This window comes from Danio rerio, chromosome 10 (genome assembly GCF_049306965.1).
Source record: "Danio rerio strain Tuebingen ecotype United States chromosome 10, GRCz12tu, whole genome shotgun sequence".
NCBI lineage: Eukaryota > Metazoa > Chordata > Actinopteri > Cypriniformes > Danionidae > Danio > Danio rerio.
This window is the reverse complement of record NC_133185.1, coordinates 39,202,042-39,217,825: the sequence shown is the minus strand read 5'-3', so window position 1 is coordinate 39,217,825 and position 15,784 is coordinate 39,202,042. Positions and strand designations below refer to the sequence as shown.

The following is a 15,784-nucleotide window of genomic DNA, read 5'->3' as shown; positions in this document are numbered from 1 at the left end:
CACTTTTTCAGAATGCTGTACAGCGCTGACCCAAAACCTAAACATATCAGTCACTGCGACATAAGCAAATCATCCATAAATATTCCAATGGTTTATTGTGAAATCAGAGCTGTTCAGAAAAATGTATTAAAATACAAACGTCGTAACATGAGAATGTGAGACTCAATACAAAACATCAGCATTTTCACAATAAGAGCACCCAGTTTTATTAAGGTCTTTGAGTGTTTGTTGCCATCATGACAATCCTAAACAAAATATTCAGTGATATTCCTTCAAATCAATACTGATAGTGTAGTTTGCGCAGACACACTGAGGTTTATCCAGTGTACAGAAGTCTGAATCATCCACATTATTTCATACGCTTCCAGAAACACGTTTACTACACGAATGTCCAGCGTTTGCTAAAACTGTTCAACTCTTTAGATGATTCCTTTCTTACAACATCTCCAACTATGACAGCTTCTCATTACTCACCATTTCTTAATCTTACTAAATACTTGACTTGATGTCGGACCTGGCGGACCACCACATTTAAGCTTTTGCTGGTCCTCACAGCATTATATATCTCCTACGACGTGTTCACCTTTACCCCATTGATCTCAATAATAACATCTCCTGGCTTCATTCCGGCTCTGCAAAACAGAAAACAGGAAATGACATCATCAATAGGATGCCTTACTCAACAGCTGATAACATCATGTTCAGAGAGCAGCACACCTGTTGGCTGGAGATCCTACAATCACACGGTGGATGAGAACTCCATGAGAAACATCAGGGAAGGACGGGTCTCGCATCCTTAGCTCTTCGATTATACTGAGGAGGGGAAAAAGAGAATTTAAAGATAATAAAAGACTCACTTCAGTGCAAAGTTTACGGTTTAAGGATTGATTGATAAATAGATAAGATAGATTGATAGATTCATAGATAAATTGATTGATTAATTGATAGTTTAATAGACAGATCAGCAAAACAATCAATATTACATTTGCTTCAACCAAAAACACTTCAATGTCTGCGGTTTAATTACTCTTGCTAATAACATAGTAAAAACATCTGAAAAGCATTATTCCCATAATACATTTGTTTTTCAGTTGTTTTTTTCTGTCACTGCAACACAGAAAGGCCTTTGTCCCGCCCTTACATTTCAGGTAAAACTAAACAAGGTTGACTGTGATTGGCCACTTCTCATATCATTTAAATCACTGCTTCGGAATGACGGTAGTTTGTGCGGGTATTTTTGCATTAAATTGTCACAAAAATTCACAAACATTTTTATTTTTCGGCGTGAAAATTGCATACAAATTCTCCTTGATAAATTAAGCACTTTTCAACAAAACAAGCCAATTTTCCAGGTATTCCAGCACTTGAATTTCTAAGAGCCAAATCTAGTGGTAAATAACAAAAATCTGCAGATTCCATAATGTATGAATTTTGCTCTCCTGTAAAATTGTAATAAAAGTGTTTGGCACCTGGGGGTCAAAGTCAACATCATCACTCCAATGTAACGGCTTTTCGATCCCGATTCTCCAAACCAAGAGTCTGAAAAAAAGACCCAATAACCATCTGTCAGTGAAAAAAATTCTGTCACAGACAAAAGCAAGCAGCTGTGAGGTCATTCTTAACGTGTCAGCAGATCGGTCAAGGAAGAGACGGACTCTGTCTGAGGGAATAGCGAAGGAAATCCCTGCTGTCACTTTCATGGTATTAATGCCGATGACCTCACCATCCTGAAGAGTACAAACATGACACATCAGTTTATTACATAAGGCTAGAGTATGGCCAGTACAATACAATATTGATGAACATTTGAAAACAATTCACGCTCTTTATATGACAGTCATGAAGCTCTGTGTTGCTCTGAAGGTCCAGCAATCTGTAGTCAACTACTAAATGTGCACTAATAACTTTGCCTTTTACCTTATTGTACAAGGAGGGTACCACCATAGCTGTGAGATACGTTCTACTTGGGATTTCGTAGAGTGGTTCTAGCACACTAATTAAATGCCTAAAACCGGAGTTTTCTACCCCTGAAAAAGGTTGCATGTCTGTGGCTATAAATACTCCTACCCTAATACTCCTACTATTATGCCTACAATTGCCTTTGCTTGTGTTGAGTTACTTGGAATTTTTATTCTAAATGAAGACAGGAGAGTAGTTTGTGTTACACTTGTCGGTTTAACAGATAAAGCAATGATTTTGTGGACATCAGTAATCTAACTATTTGCCTTAATCTGATTAAAACAATAATATGATTAAGGTGTTTGCATGAGTTGCTTTTTGAATGTTCCTTTCATGATCCCGTTTTACATGTTAAAGCACATAATACGATTAACGTCATTGTGTCACCACGCTATCCACGTTTCCTCCGGAGTGTCATGTAATTTCGGGGATTTTCATTCTTAATTTGTCGACTTTAACTGCAGTTTGGCACTTTCATTTTCATTCAAGAACATTTCATGCGTGCCCCCCATGACAAACGACATATTGGATCCGAGGAACTGCTAGAAGAGTGTAGTTTTAATGGCCTACTTCGCCATCTGAATAACAAGGAACACCGATTGCTTACTTACCAAATCCATAGAGACAGGACAATCAACGCGAACTGGATTTGCGATTTTTTTTATAAGAAGACGAGTGGCAAATCTGGATTTCACCATTTATACATACAAAAAGCTCTCGGGTAAAAATGTTCCTTACAAACATAATTTTGTTGCGTGTTAGAAGACCACTGTAGTCCACAAATGTGGGTCCTTTCTCATCGCGGGGAAATGAAACAAAACCTTTGTTGTGGCAAGTTTATAAACAACACTGACGACCCATGTCTCTGAACAATTCTTCTTCTTCCACTTGTTTTATTTACGGTTAGCAACACAACGTCGCGTCTCTCTGATTACTGTAACAGGTAGTTTTTGAAGCTATCATGCATATTAATAAAGTTGCACCTTATATACAATAGAGCGCACTGATTGGTTCGTCTTTCTCTTGAATTAATGATGAAAGCTCAAAGACGTCACATTGTACCCGCCGGTACAGACACAAGGAATTTACACAAGGAGCTCATGGCTATGAGGTGCCGTATAGGATTTAAATCAAACTTTGCTTATCAACACATACATAAAACACGTGTATATACACCTATAAATTACTTGCATATACACCTATACTACTGAATGTTCAAAACAACATGGAAGAAACTTGTGTATATACATATGAACTTGACGCATGAATACACCCACATTAACACACGCACATGCATATAAACTTGCTGCATGCAAACACACCTATACATACTCACATATACATATAAACTCAGTTTATGCATATACAACCTCAACAACACGCGCACATACACAAACTCATTGCAAGCAAACACACCTATAACATCTCGCGCAAACATACAAAAAAAAAATAAAGAAATAAAATTCACAAACATTTATAAAGAATCTGGTTATTGCAAAGCTTATGAAATAGAAATAATGTGATTAATAGAGGGATTAAATATGTTAAATTATGAACATATGTTATATAAAATATTAGTCTATATAAATAGACTATTCAAAATAAGAAATATTTTTATTTAAAACCTTTTCATTTAATTAGGTAATTACATACACAAATATAAATGGACAGATAGAACCCTTAAAGGACGTTCAAAAAGCAACCAGAATTATAAATATAAATGTATACTCAAACTAAACTCCTCTATTCTATTGCAAATGTTAATGTAGCCTATAGTCTTTTTGTTTTGTTTTTTACATTTTTATAATTATTATGCTTTTTATATGTTTTTACAATGTGGGTGTCAAAATTGCAAGATTTTGGTATCATTTTGATTGTTAATTATTTAGCATATACAATAAACAAAAAAACAAAACAAAAAAAAAAACACTGATTAAAAGTCTCTGCTCATCATGTTGGTCAAGTTAACCCCCATGGAAAAGCTATATATATTATCAGGACACTCCTTTTGTGTTTAATAACTACTACTTATATTTTTACAGCAGCTGGCATCCAGCATTTTGGTGCATTAGCCTGTTTATTGGTGACAGGAAAACCCACTTAAGTGCATTCCTGCCCCCTACTGGACATAAGTGTGTATCATAACCCTTGACGAATGGTGACACCAATAATAAAACAAACATAAAAAACTAATATTAGACAAACATATTTTATTCAAAATGATTACTTAAGCAACTTTATATTTATTAAACCATAATAACATTTCCAATAATTTAATTGCATAATAAACCTTTAATTTTGCAGGAGCATTCCTTTGCATTACCTTTTTATTTATTTATTTTTTAGAATTAGCATAATCTATTTTCATATTTCAACAGATGTAATTCCTCTAATAATCACATTATTTCTGTTTCTTAAGGTTTGCAATAACCTGATTCATGACAAATAATAATCTTGTTCATTACACTCAAAGGACTTTTACGTTGAAATTAAACGACTTCCTTTTAAAGTAAAATAACTGCCTTTTACTGTGAAAATTCATGCATACACACATATGAAATCACTTGCATATATGTATATACACAACTAACTGTATATATGTTTGTGAATTTTATTTTGTATGTTTGCACAAGTGTCATTTGGGTGTTTATGCACACATCAAGTTTATATTCTTATGTGAGAGTTTATGGGTGTACATGCATAGATCAAGTTTATATGTATATGCAAGTGTGTATAGGTGTGTTTGCATGCAGCAAGTTTATATGTATGTGCGTGTGTTAATGTGAGTGTTTATGTGAGGATCGAGTTTATATGCATGTGCGTGTGTATGTGGGTGTATTCATGCATCAAGCTTTTATGTATATACACAAGTTTCATCCATGTTGTTTTGAACATCCAGTAGTATAGGTGTAAATGCGAGTAATTTATAGGTGTATATACACGTGTTTTATGTATGTGTTGATAAGCAAAGTTTGATTTAAATCCTATACGGCACCTCATACATGGCCTTGACGTAGCTTCAAAATTTCTTTTCAAATCGGAAGAACGAATTTGTTTGAAATAAAGCAAAAACAACCAATTTTCACTTTTACTGTTAAATATGTGTCCTAAGAGTGTTTTTAGCAGCGTGAGACATATATATGACTATTGACAACTCAAAAATGTGTTTTGGTGTTTCGTGACCCTTTAAACCAAAAGGCAGAAGCAGTGAGTTGAGCAAATGTCAGCGACTCACCAGGTGTATGAGAGGCCCTCCTGAATTTCCAAACTGTAAAGCAGAATTGTGATTGAGTGATGGAATGCAATTCATTAAATTATAACATAGTTTTTTTTTTTTGCATGCAACACCACCCAGTTTCCAGTGCTCTTACATCTATGGTAGCGTCCGTCTGGATGTAGTCCATGTTGGAGTTGGAGAGACCCAGTTCTTTACTGCCTCTCTGAGCAGAGCTGACGATTCCAGATGTGATGGTGTTTTTAAGAGAAAAGGGGCTCCCCATGGCAACCACAAATTCACCTTGACGCACATCAGATGACTTGCCAAGACGCAACGTTGGTAAAGGATTCTGGGACAAGACAGAGAACACAATGACACTATGTCAGACTATATGGCCATGTACTAGAACTGTGGTAAAAGAAAACAGTCAAAAATCAATTGCAAAAATGGCGTTCCAAACATTAAAGCCTCCTCTGTTACTGTTGGTTTACCTAAAATTGTTGACTATAATTATTCTTTAGTTGCTGTAATACTACTGCGTTTAAAAATCTGAGGATACAAAACCAAATGTCACTAAGGTTATTACAATTTCGAGTTTATTTCCATATTTGTATGCGGCGGTTCCTCCTGAAATATTACAGTGTGTATGTAGCCTAAATACAGTATAATCAGATTAATGGGTTAACACCAGGGCTTGACATTAACACCCACCAACCGCAGGTAGACTTCGGCTGTGGCGGATTAGACAGCCACTCCCACTAGTCACTTTGGCTGGTCGAAAATCATTTTTAAATTGTATTTTTTTTTTGAAGTAGGGTTCAACAATAAGGATGAACCTCTAGAAATGAGAAGCAGCCCGACTGACAAAAACAACTGTGTTCACGCAAGCAAAAGAAAGCAGATGAATACAGAATGTTATGTGATGCACGCAATTTTTTAAAAGCGTGCACGATCCCATTTCCATGCGTGAAGCAACCTTGACCGGAAACACAATGCTGCGATCGGTTCTGTTTGAAATAGACTTCACAAAAAGCGATACACATCCACCATTTTCAAGAGCTCGAGATTTAAAAAAAAAGAAGGTATTTTATGTATGCAGCAGCAGTTGCAGCTTTAGCTTTAAACAATCTTTGAACAGATTATTAATGGGCCTAACGTTAACTGTGTGCGTTTGATCATCCTTTCATTATTGCACACGGTATGTTTTTCACCTGCTTTCTTTTTGTTAATATGATTTAATTATCATTTGTTTCAGTAACATTTATTTAATAGATTAAATTTAATGTATAGTTAACTGCTGATCTGAGACCTTGGTCTTGGAGCTAGGACAGACCTCTTTTTCATAGTTTTAGACAGGCTACATGACAATAATTGTTATTTAAGTTTTATTTAATAAAAAGTGTGTGCATATTACAACATATATTTTGCTAGTTTTTGAAATTTTAAAATTATTTAACATTTTTGGCTGAGAAATATTTATTTATTTATTTATTTATTTATTTATTTATTTATTTATTTTCCAGTGTGGCCAGAGAAAAAATTGGTACAACCTTAATGTTGAGCCCTGAAATAATAACCAATTACAATGCAACACCATGAAACCACTACCGCTCATGCTCATTGAGCAATGTCATACACAACACATCTAAATCAAGTAATTTTGCAAATATATTTTCCCAAAAACAAAAGTGAAAATGGCGAGTGGCTAGTAAAGTTGAAAAACTACTAGCCATATAGGCTGGTGATCAAAAAAGTTAATGTAGAGCCATTAAAAACATTAAAAATCATATTGACCTCACACTTTTAATGTACTAACAGTGACACAATTTTGATTCTATAGGTTTAATTCTTAAATGAACAAAATTCAAAAAGAAATTACTCATTTGATAAAGACCTTTTACTAAAAATGTAAATTAATAAAATAAAATGAGTCCTTGTTCTTACCATATTAAACTATGACTCAAAAATAATGATGCACCGATACCATCTTTTTGGAACTGATTCGATTTCGATCCCAAAATTCTGAGTATCGACCAATACAGATCCGATCCTGATATTGTGCCATTTTTTTAAGCATAATACAGTTTCTATGGTGATGTGGTCCAGCTTATGTTTCCTTTTTTAATAGTAAGATTTTTCTTTGAACTCTGCAACAGGCTACCACTATTGACCCTAATCAAAACACAAACTGGTCTGTTAAATAAACTATTGATATAAATAAAATTACAGTCAAATATTCACAGTTTCAGAGTAACCTATATGAGGCTTAATTATTTTCTGTTAATGACAATCAATATTGTGCCTGTCAGTTTCACTTTTATTAATTTAATCAACAACTTTGACCACAATGAGCCAGGCTTACAAACTATCCTAAAAGTATTCCCCTTCGAAAGAATAAACTCAGTCGGAAGGATGAGAAAACAGAAACTTTTAATGTTACAGAATAATTCTAGAGAGAGGCACACGTCACATCAGCCAGTGTGTGAATGAAGTGGCAGTATGTGAAGGGTCACATAATGCGTGTGCTTGAAGTTTGGACTTGCTATTTACTCGCAATTTAAATCTTAATCATAAAATTCTTCCTCATTCGCTAAGTATTTGTCTCTCCTACTTAGGGTGACCAAACCCTTAATACATTTATACAAACAAAACTGCTTTAAAAACGGTCTGTCCCTCGAGCATCCGCCTGTTGTTTGTAGCTTTAGCCTGCTAGCGCCGCTGGTCAGCTAAAGCTACCGACCTCTTTTACCATACACTTTTGACTTACTGGCTTTGCTCTTTACCCCGTAAAATGTCGCTTCCGTCTCTGTCCTTGTGTGCAGGAGAAGCATCGATGGAGGCGTTGGAGCTGGAGCTGGAAGAAGTGGAGTCCCAGATCCGGGCGCTTCTGGTGAGACGGTCGCGGCTACGGGAACAACTGCTTGTTGTACCTAATGCTAAGGCCGCCTCATCATCTAAGGTACGTGGAAATTACAACCACATCATTCCCTCTACCTCAACCCCGCGTCCTTCTCTGTCCAGGCCCAGCGCACCCGGGGCGCGGCTCAGCCAGGCGTCGTTCACGCCGACACCCGGCTACCACGGCGCCTGGGTGCAGCCGCGCAAGGTGCTTCCCAGATCTCGGGGCAGAACGTCTCCTCCCGTGTTCGAGATCTCCACGGAGAACCGCTTCTCCCCTCTCCGCGAGTCGGGTCCCGATGTGGCCATCATCGGTGACTCGATCGTTCGTCACGTCCGTGCCGCTTCCTCAAAAGGTAATAAAGTACGTACTTTCTGCTTTCCTGGTGCCCGTGTGAGAAATATTTCTACACAGATTCCAACCATCCTGGGCGCTGCCGAGAGCCCTGGTGCCGTTGTCCTCCACGTGGGGACAAACGACACCGGGCTCCGGCAGTCGGAGATCCTGAAGAAGGACTTCAGGAGCCTGATCGAGACGCACCTCGCCCGCCACGCAGATCATCGTTTCTGGGCCACTTCCTACCTACCGCCGAGGAAATGAAAGGTTCAGTAGACTTTTAGCTCTGAATGAATGGCTAATAACATGGTGTAAAGAACAGAAATTGCTCTTTGCTAATAACTGGAATCTTTTCTGGGAGCGTCCTAGGCTCTTCCGTCCTGACGGCCTGCACCCCAGTCGAGCCGGAGCTGAACTCCTGTCGGACAACATCTCCAGATTACTTCGCACCATCTGACTAGCAGATAAAAATTTACAAAATTCACATTATAGCCACCTAGACTCTTGTTCACCCCACTTAAACATCAGTAACGCATATCTGGCAAATCCTATAGAGACTGTGTCTGTTCCTCGTATTATTAGATTAGGAAATAAACGTACTGTGTGCTCCAGAAAAAATCTAGTAAGAATCAAAACAGAAAAACCAGTTGAAAGTGAAAATACAAATTTCGTAAAACTTGGTCTCCTAAACATCAGGTCACTTGCACCTAAAGCACTTATCATTAATGAAATAATAACAGAAAACAATCTTAATGCACTCTGTCTCACTGAAACCTGGCTGAAACAAAATGACTATATTAGCTTAAATGAAGCAACTCCTCCAGGATTCTTATATAAACATGAGGCTCGTCAAATCTTTAGTGATTTCCTTAATATTAAACAGAGAAACGGACTTATGTTTAGCTCCTTTGAAATATTATCGCTTAATGTTCAGCTTCCAGATACTATGCAAAAACCTATGTTATCTCTCGCTTTAATCACCATATATAGACCCCCAGGACCCTATGTCAAATTTCTAAAAGAATTTTCTGATTTTATTTCTGACTTACTAGTCAAAACTGATAAAACGCTAATTGTAGGTGACTTTAACATCCACGTAGATGACGCTAATGATACATTAGGGCTTGCGTTTATGGATTTAATACACTCACTTGGGATAAAGCAAAACGTTGTGGGTCCAACCCATCGCTTAAAGCATACATTAGATCTAATTCTGTCTTATGGAATCGAGGTTATTGACGTAGACATTATACCACAAAGTGATGATATTACAGATCACTACCTCTTACTATATAAGCTGTGTTTACCTGAAATCAGCAAACCCGCTCCAATACTCCGCCCTAGTAGAACTATTGTTCCGTCAACTAAAGATGAATTTATAAATAACTTACCTGATCTCTCTCTATTTCGTAATGCACCCCCAAACTCAAATGATCTTGATGTAGTAACCAGCAGTATGGATGCCATCTTTCCTAGCACACTAAATACTGTGGCACCCATCAAATTAAAAAAGGCTAGAGAGATTAAAACTATACCATGGTATAATAGTCATACTCGTGCGCTCAAAACAGCAACCTGCGCCCTGGAATGTAAATGGAAAAAAACTAATTTAGAGGTCTTTAGAATTGCGTACAAAGACAGTATGGCCAGCTATAGGAGGGCTCTAAAATCTGCCAGGACCGAGCACCTGCGCAAACTGATAGAAAATAATCATAACAATCCTAGATTTTTATTTAACACCATCTCTAAATTAGCAAATAATCGGTCATCCTTGGAACAAACTACTCCACCGCAAATTAGTAGTGATGACTTCATGAATTTTTTCAGTAATAAAATAGAAGGCTTTAGACAGAAAATAGGAGATGCCAAACTTTCTGCACCGGCTTATACTCCAAATCCTGTAAATATTTCATTGAATCATAATAATAACCTACACTGCTTCAAAATCATAGAACATGAAGAGTTAGTAAAAATTATAAATAGCTCTAAACCAGCTACGTGTATGCTGGACTCAATTCCAACAAAATTACTGAAAGAGCTGCTACCTGCTATAGGAGAACCTCTTCTTAACATTATCAACTCTTCGTTATCTATAGGCCATGTTCCAAACTCTTACAAGCTAGCTGTTATTAAGCCTATTATTAAGAAACCGCAACTAGACACCAACAACTTAGCTAATTATAGGCCTATTTTAAATCTTCCATTTATGTCTAAAATACTAGAAAAAGTTGTTTCCACTCAATTATGCTCCTTTCTGCAGACAAACAATATTTTTGAAGTGTTTCAGTCAGGTTTCAGGGCTCATCACAGTACAGAAACCGCATTAGTGAAAATAACCAATGATTTACTCTTAGCTGCTGACCAAGGGTGCATCTCGCTATTAGTTTTACTCGATCTTAGTGCGGCATTTGACACCATTGACCACAATATCCTCATAAATCGCTTAAAGTCTACAGGTGTCCAGGGACAAGCTCTACAATGGTTTAAGTCATACTTAACTGACCGTTACCAGTTTGTGAATATTAATGGACAGCCTTCACAAGTCAGCCCAGTAAAGTATGAGGTGCCTCAAGGATCAGTTTTAGGCCCTTTACTGTTTACAATTTAAATGCTACCACTGGGAGACATTATTAGAAGACATGGGATCAGCTTTCACTGATATGCAGATGATACTCAATTATATATTTCAACTAAACCTGATGAGATGTCTGAACTGTCTAAACTAACTGAGTGTATCAGAGATGTTAAAGACTGGATGACCAACAATTTTCTTCTCTTAAACTCAGACAAAACAGAATTATTACTTATTGGACCTAAATCTTGCACACAGCAGATCTCGCAACTCAATTTACAATTAGAGGGATACAAAGTTAGTTTTAGCTCTACTATAAAAGATCTGGGTGTCATATTAGACAGCAATCTAACTTTTGAAAATCATATATCCCATGTCACAAAAACTGCCTTCTTTCATCTGAGAAATATCGCTAAATTACGAAGTATGCTATCCATCTCAGATGCAGAAAAGCTAGTCCATGCTTTTATGACTTCGAGACTGGATTACTGTAATGCTCTATTTGCTGGCTACCCAGCATCCTCTATTAACAAACTTCAATTAGTACAAAATGCACCTGCCAGAGTTCTTACCAGGTCTATATGATCATATCACCCCAATTTTATCCTCCTTACACTGGCTGCCTGTTAAGTTTCGTATTGAATTTAAAATATTACTTCTCACCTATAAAGCTCTAAATAATCTAGCTCCTGTTTATCTAACCAACCTTCTGTCTCGCTACAAACCAACTCGCTCTTTAAGATCTCAAAATTCAGGGCTTCTGGTAGTATCTAGAATAGCAAAGTCAAGAAAAGGAGGTCAAGCCTTCTCTTTCATGGCTCCTACACTCTGGAATAGCCTTCCTGATAACGTCCGAGGCTCAGACACACTCTCCCAGTTCAAAACTAGATTAAAGACCTATCTGTTTAGTAAAGCATACACTCAATGCATCACCTAGCGGGTTCCACACAGGCTTCTGCATCTTGCTTATAAACACTATGAACAGCAGCTACGCTAATTATTTTCTTTATTCTCTATTTTCACCTGGGGATACTCATCCCGAGGTCCTCAGATTATGCGGAGTCACTGATTGGATCCAAGACCAGCGACGTGATGATCCCAAGGATTCCATATCCGGGACCAGGCCATATCCTGAGCTGCTGCTGCGCTGATGGTCGTGGAGAGTGGAGAACATGAGTCTGATTCCAGTGACGCTCCAGGGACAGACGAGTCTTCGCTGAGGCCATCTTCCAGCCTAAACCACGGCGAATGAAGCTCTGCACAAGACTTTTGGCCAGCGGAGAAATTAAAATGGTCGTGCCCAACTGAGTCTGGTTCTCTCAAGGTTTTTTTTCTTCACTCCCATCAGGTGAAGTTTTTTTTCCCTCTCCGCTGTCGCCACTGCCTCGCATGGTTCAGGATTGGTAGAGCTACGCATCGATGAAATTGACTCTTCAGTGTTTGAACTATCAGTAATGATTAAATCACACTGAACTGAGCTAAACTGAACTGAACTGAACTTAAACACTAAAAACTGAACCACACTGTTCCAGTTACTATGACCATTTATGTGAAGCTGCTTTGACACAATCTACATTGTAAAAGCGCTATACAAAAAAAGCTGAATTGAATTGAATTGAATTGAAAGTGCTTGATGCATCACTGAGACAGCTTCCAATCCAAAACAGCAGTAAAAAGGGAAGAAATCAGTGTGTTAAGGATCTGTCCAATGTATTATTGAGCCTTTTCTAGTTTTAAATTTCAGGTAGGCCTACTTTGTGTGTGAAGAGCAGGTAATAACCCACTCAGTTCCAGTGTTGCGAATGCGATCTGCTGATCTAACAGCTACATGATTTAGAAAAAGAAATGAACTCGTCGTTTCAGATCGAAATGAACCAATTTAATATATATTATATTAGAATAAATTAATATAATGTAATATAATAAATTAATATTTATTTAAATTAACAGGAACAAATAGTCTTGGAGAAAGTTTTTCATGTTTTCATGAACGTGACACGCAGTTTGAATTGTAAATAAATTGGAGAATGATTGACAGGCGAAGCGGAGGGAAGCGCAGAACTGAACATGAATTTAACCATGTGAATATTGATCTGTACTTCACATTAAACTATAGAATGGCTTCAAAACATTTGGGATACAGTAGGCCTACAAGACAACTTTCTACTGTCTTATAAAAGGCTACCTTTCTGGCTTTTGTTTGCTTATAAATTACACAGAATATAGAGCACGTGCAAGATGGGATTTGGATCGGTACCTGCTGGCCGATACCCGATCCAGTAAAAATATGCAGTATCAAACCGATATCCAATCCAAGTATCAGGATCGGTGCATCCCTAATTAAAAAATTAAATATCCCCAAAAGATTACATATGTTAACAGTACAACCTCAAAGCTCCATCTGTACCTTAACATTGATTTTGATGGTGGCGATGTCTGCAGCCTGGTACACATCCTGAACTGTGGCGTTGTAAGTCTCACCATTGGTCAGTTTGACAAGAACACCACGCTTGTTGGCGACCACATGGGCATTTGTCACTATCAGGCCATCACTACTTATTATAAAGCCAGAACCATTCGAGATGGGAACCTCACGGCCAGAAAAGGGGTGTCTGAAAGAAAGAGTGTAATATTAGTCACAATTCCCAAACACAACTGAAACTAAAACCATCTGGTCATCTTAAAATAGAAACAAGTGATCCAAAAAGTCTCTATAGAGAGAATCAACATAAAACACCCTGCTGAAAAAAACAATCCTGTTGAGCGCGCGCATGTAAAGGTAACTGGGTGAACAAGTCAAACAAAGTATATACACAAGAGAACACAAAAATATACAACAATTCAAAAAAATGAAGCAAGAATAATAAAGATTTAAATAAAACATATAATAGATAGATAGTACAATAATAATAATGATAGTAATAATGTCAGTGAAAATGACAACAGCATTATTAATAACAACAACAACTACTACAACTACCACTTTTGATTACTTAACATTCAGAAATTAAACCGAATTAACAAAAAATATTGTAAATATATGTGTAGTGTTAAAACATTGTTGGGTTTTACAACCCTGCGAAATGTGAGAATGTTTTAACAATAGAAATGATAAAAAAGTAAAGAATTAGGTTAACTTGATTGTTTTTATAAATGTAAGTGAGTTGAACATAAAACAGTCAAGTTGCCCCCAATAAACTTAAGAATTGAGTTGCTTCAACACGTTAAATAAGTGTTTTATAAATGTCTGATAACAATAATTGTGTTAATAATAATGACATTTGGGGAAAAATGGTTTGGTTCTATTTTTGTAGTAATTAAATGTTTATAATTTAAAATGTTTATAATAATTAGATGTTTTGCCGCCTTGTTTTTGAGTTGTGCAATGCAAAAAGACCCTCTTATAGCAAGATTAGAGATGCACCGAAATGAAGCTTGTTGATTGAAACTGAAAATTCTAGATGCATTTGGCTGAAAACTGACACTGAAAAGGCTTTTTAATAATTGGGAATTATTTTAATAAATAAAAAAAAATTAGTTTTATATCAAATAATAAAGTAATTTGGCGACGCAGTAGGTAGTGCTGTCACCACACAGCAAGAAAGTCGTAAGTTCGAGCCTCAGCTAAGTCGGTTGGCATTTCTGTGTGGAGTTTGCATGTTCTTCCTGCGTATGCGTGGGTTTTCTCCGAGTGCTATGGTTTCCCCCACAGTCCAAAGACATGCGGTACAGGTGAATTGAGTAGGCTAAATTGTCCGTAGTGCATGAGTGTGAATGAGTATGTATGTATGTTTCCTAGAGATGGGTTGCAGCTGGGAGGGCATCCGCTGCGTAAAAACATATGCTGGATAAGTTGGCGGTTCATTCCGCTGTGGTGACCCCAGATTAATAAAAGGACTGAGCCGAAAAGAAAATAAACGAATGAATGAATAAAGTATTTTTGTGAGGCTTTTAAATTAAACTCAATAACTTAAATTAACAGTGAAATCAATAGTAAAAATAAAAATGATTCCATCATTTACTCACCCTCTGCATATTTGAACTCGTTATGAGTTTCTTTCTTCTGTTAAACACAAAAGAAGACATTTTCAATAATGCTGAAAACCTCTAGCTATTGACTTCCATAGCAGGAAAAATAACTACTATAAAAGTCAATGTTCAGGTTTTCAGCATTACCCTTAAAAAATTATATATATATATATATAGTACTGTTTCAGTGAACTTGTACAAGTATACTAAAAAAACATTCATTTTATTAGTATTTTTATTCAATGCTTTGAAAAATAAGTTAAATCTTTGTAAATACATATGTACTATATATCATTTATTTAAATATGTGGGCAACAAATTATAGATTCATTTTAATAAAAAAATATTATATTATTATTATTTTTTAAATTCAACTATAGGGGTAGGGCCAGGTAGGGGGCCTTACAAGATAATGTGCCCAGGAGCTCCTGAGTTCTTATTCCAGGCCTGGCCCCGCCTATTTGTTGCACGCGTAATCCCGGGAAAATTAAAAAAACCCAGCCCCGCCCACAAACACAGTAGCAAAGAAAAAGAAGAAGGACACTGCAGCAGACGCCAGTTGAATCATGTCGCGAAGACGCTGTGCTCTGAAGTGTGAGGGGAAAGTTAGTGTTATTTTCTCTACTCAAAGATGAAACAGTGAAGAGTCAGTGGTTGAGGTTTATTTTGGCAAAAATACCTCAACATTACAGCCCAGGCTTGTGCTGTGTTCCTGTCATTTTTCTGATGAGTGCTTTAGATCAGAAAAGTCTGTTGACGTATGGGACTTTGT

General features: G+C 36.9%; 1 protein-coding gene and 1 pseudogene across 2 annotated transcripts in view; both read right to left on the bottom strand.

Annotated features, from left to right (window-relative positions):
• stard13a (StAR related lipid transfer domain containing 13a) overlaps positions 1-15,784 on the bottom strand; it is a 229,806-nt gene that overhangs the window by 193,053 nt on the left and 20,969 nt on the right. The gene's annotated exons all lie outside the window — the stretch shown is intronic.
• Positions 73-15,580, bottom strand: LOC110437759 (serine protease HTRA2, mitochondrial-like; annotated as a pseudogene).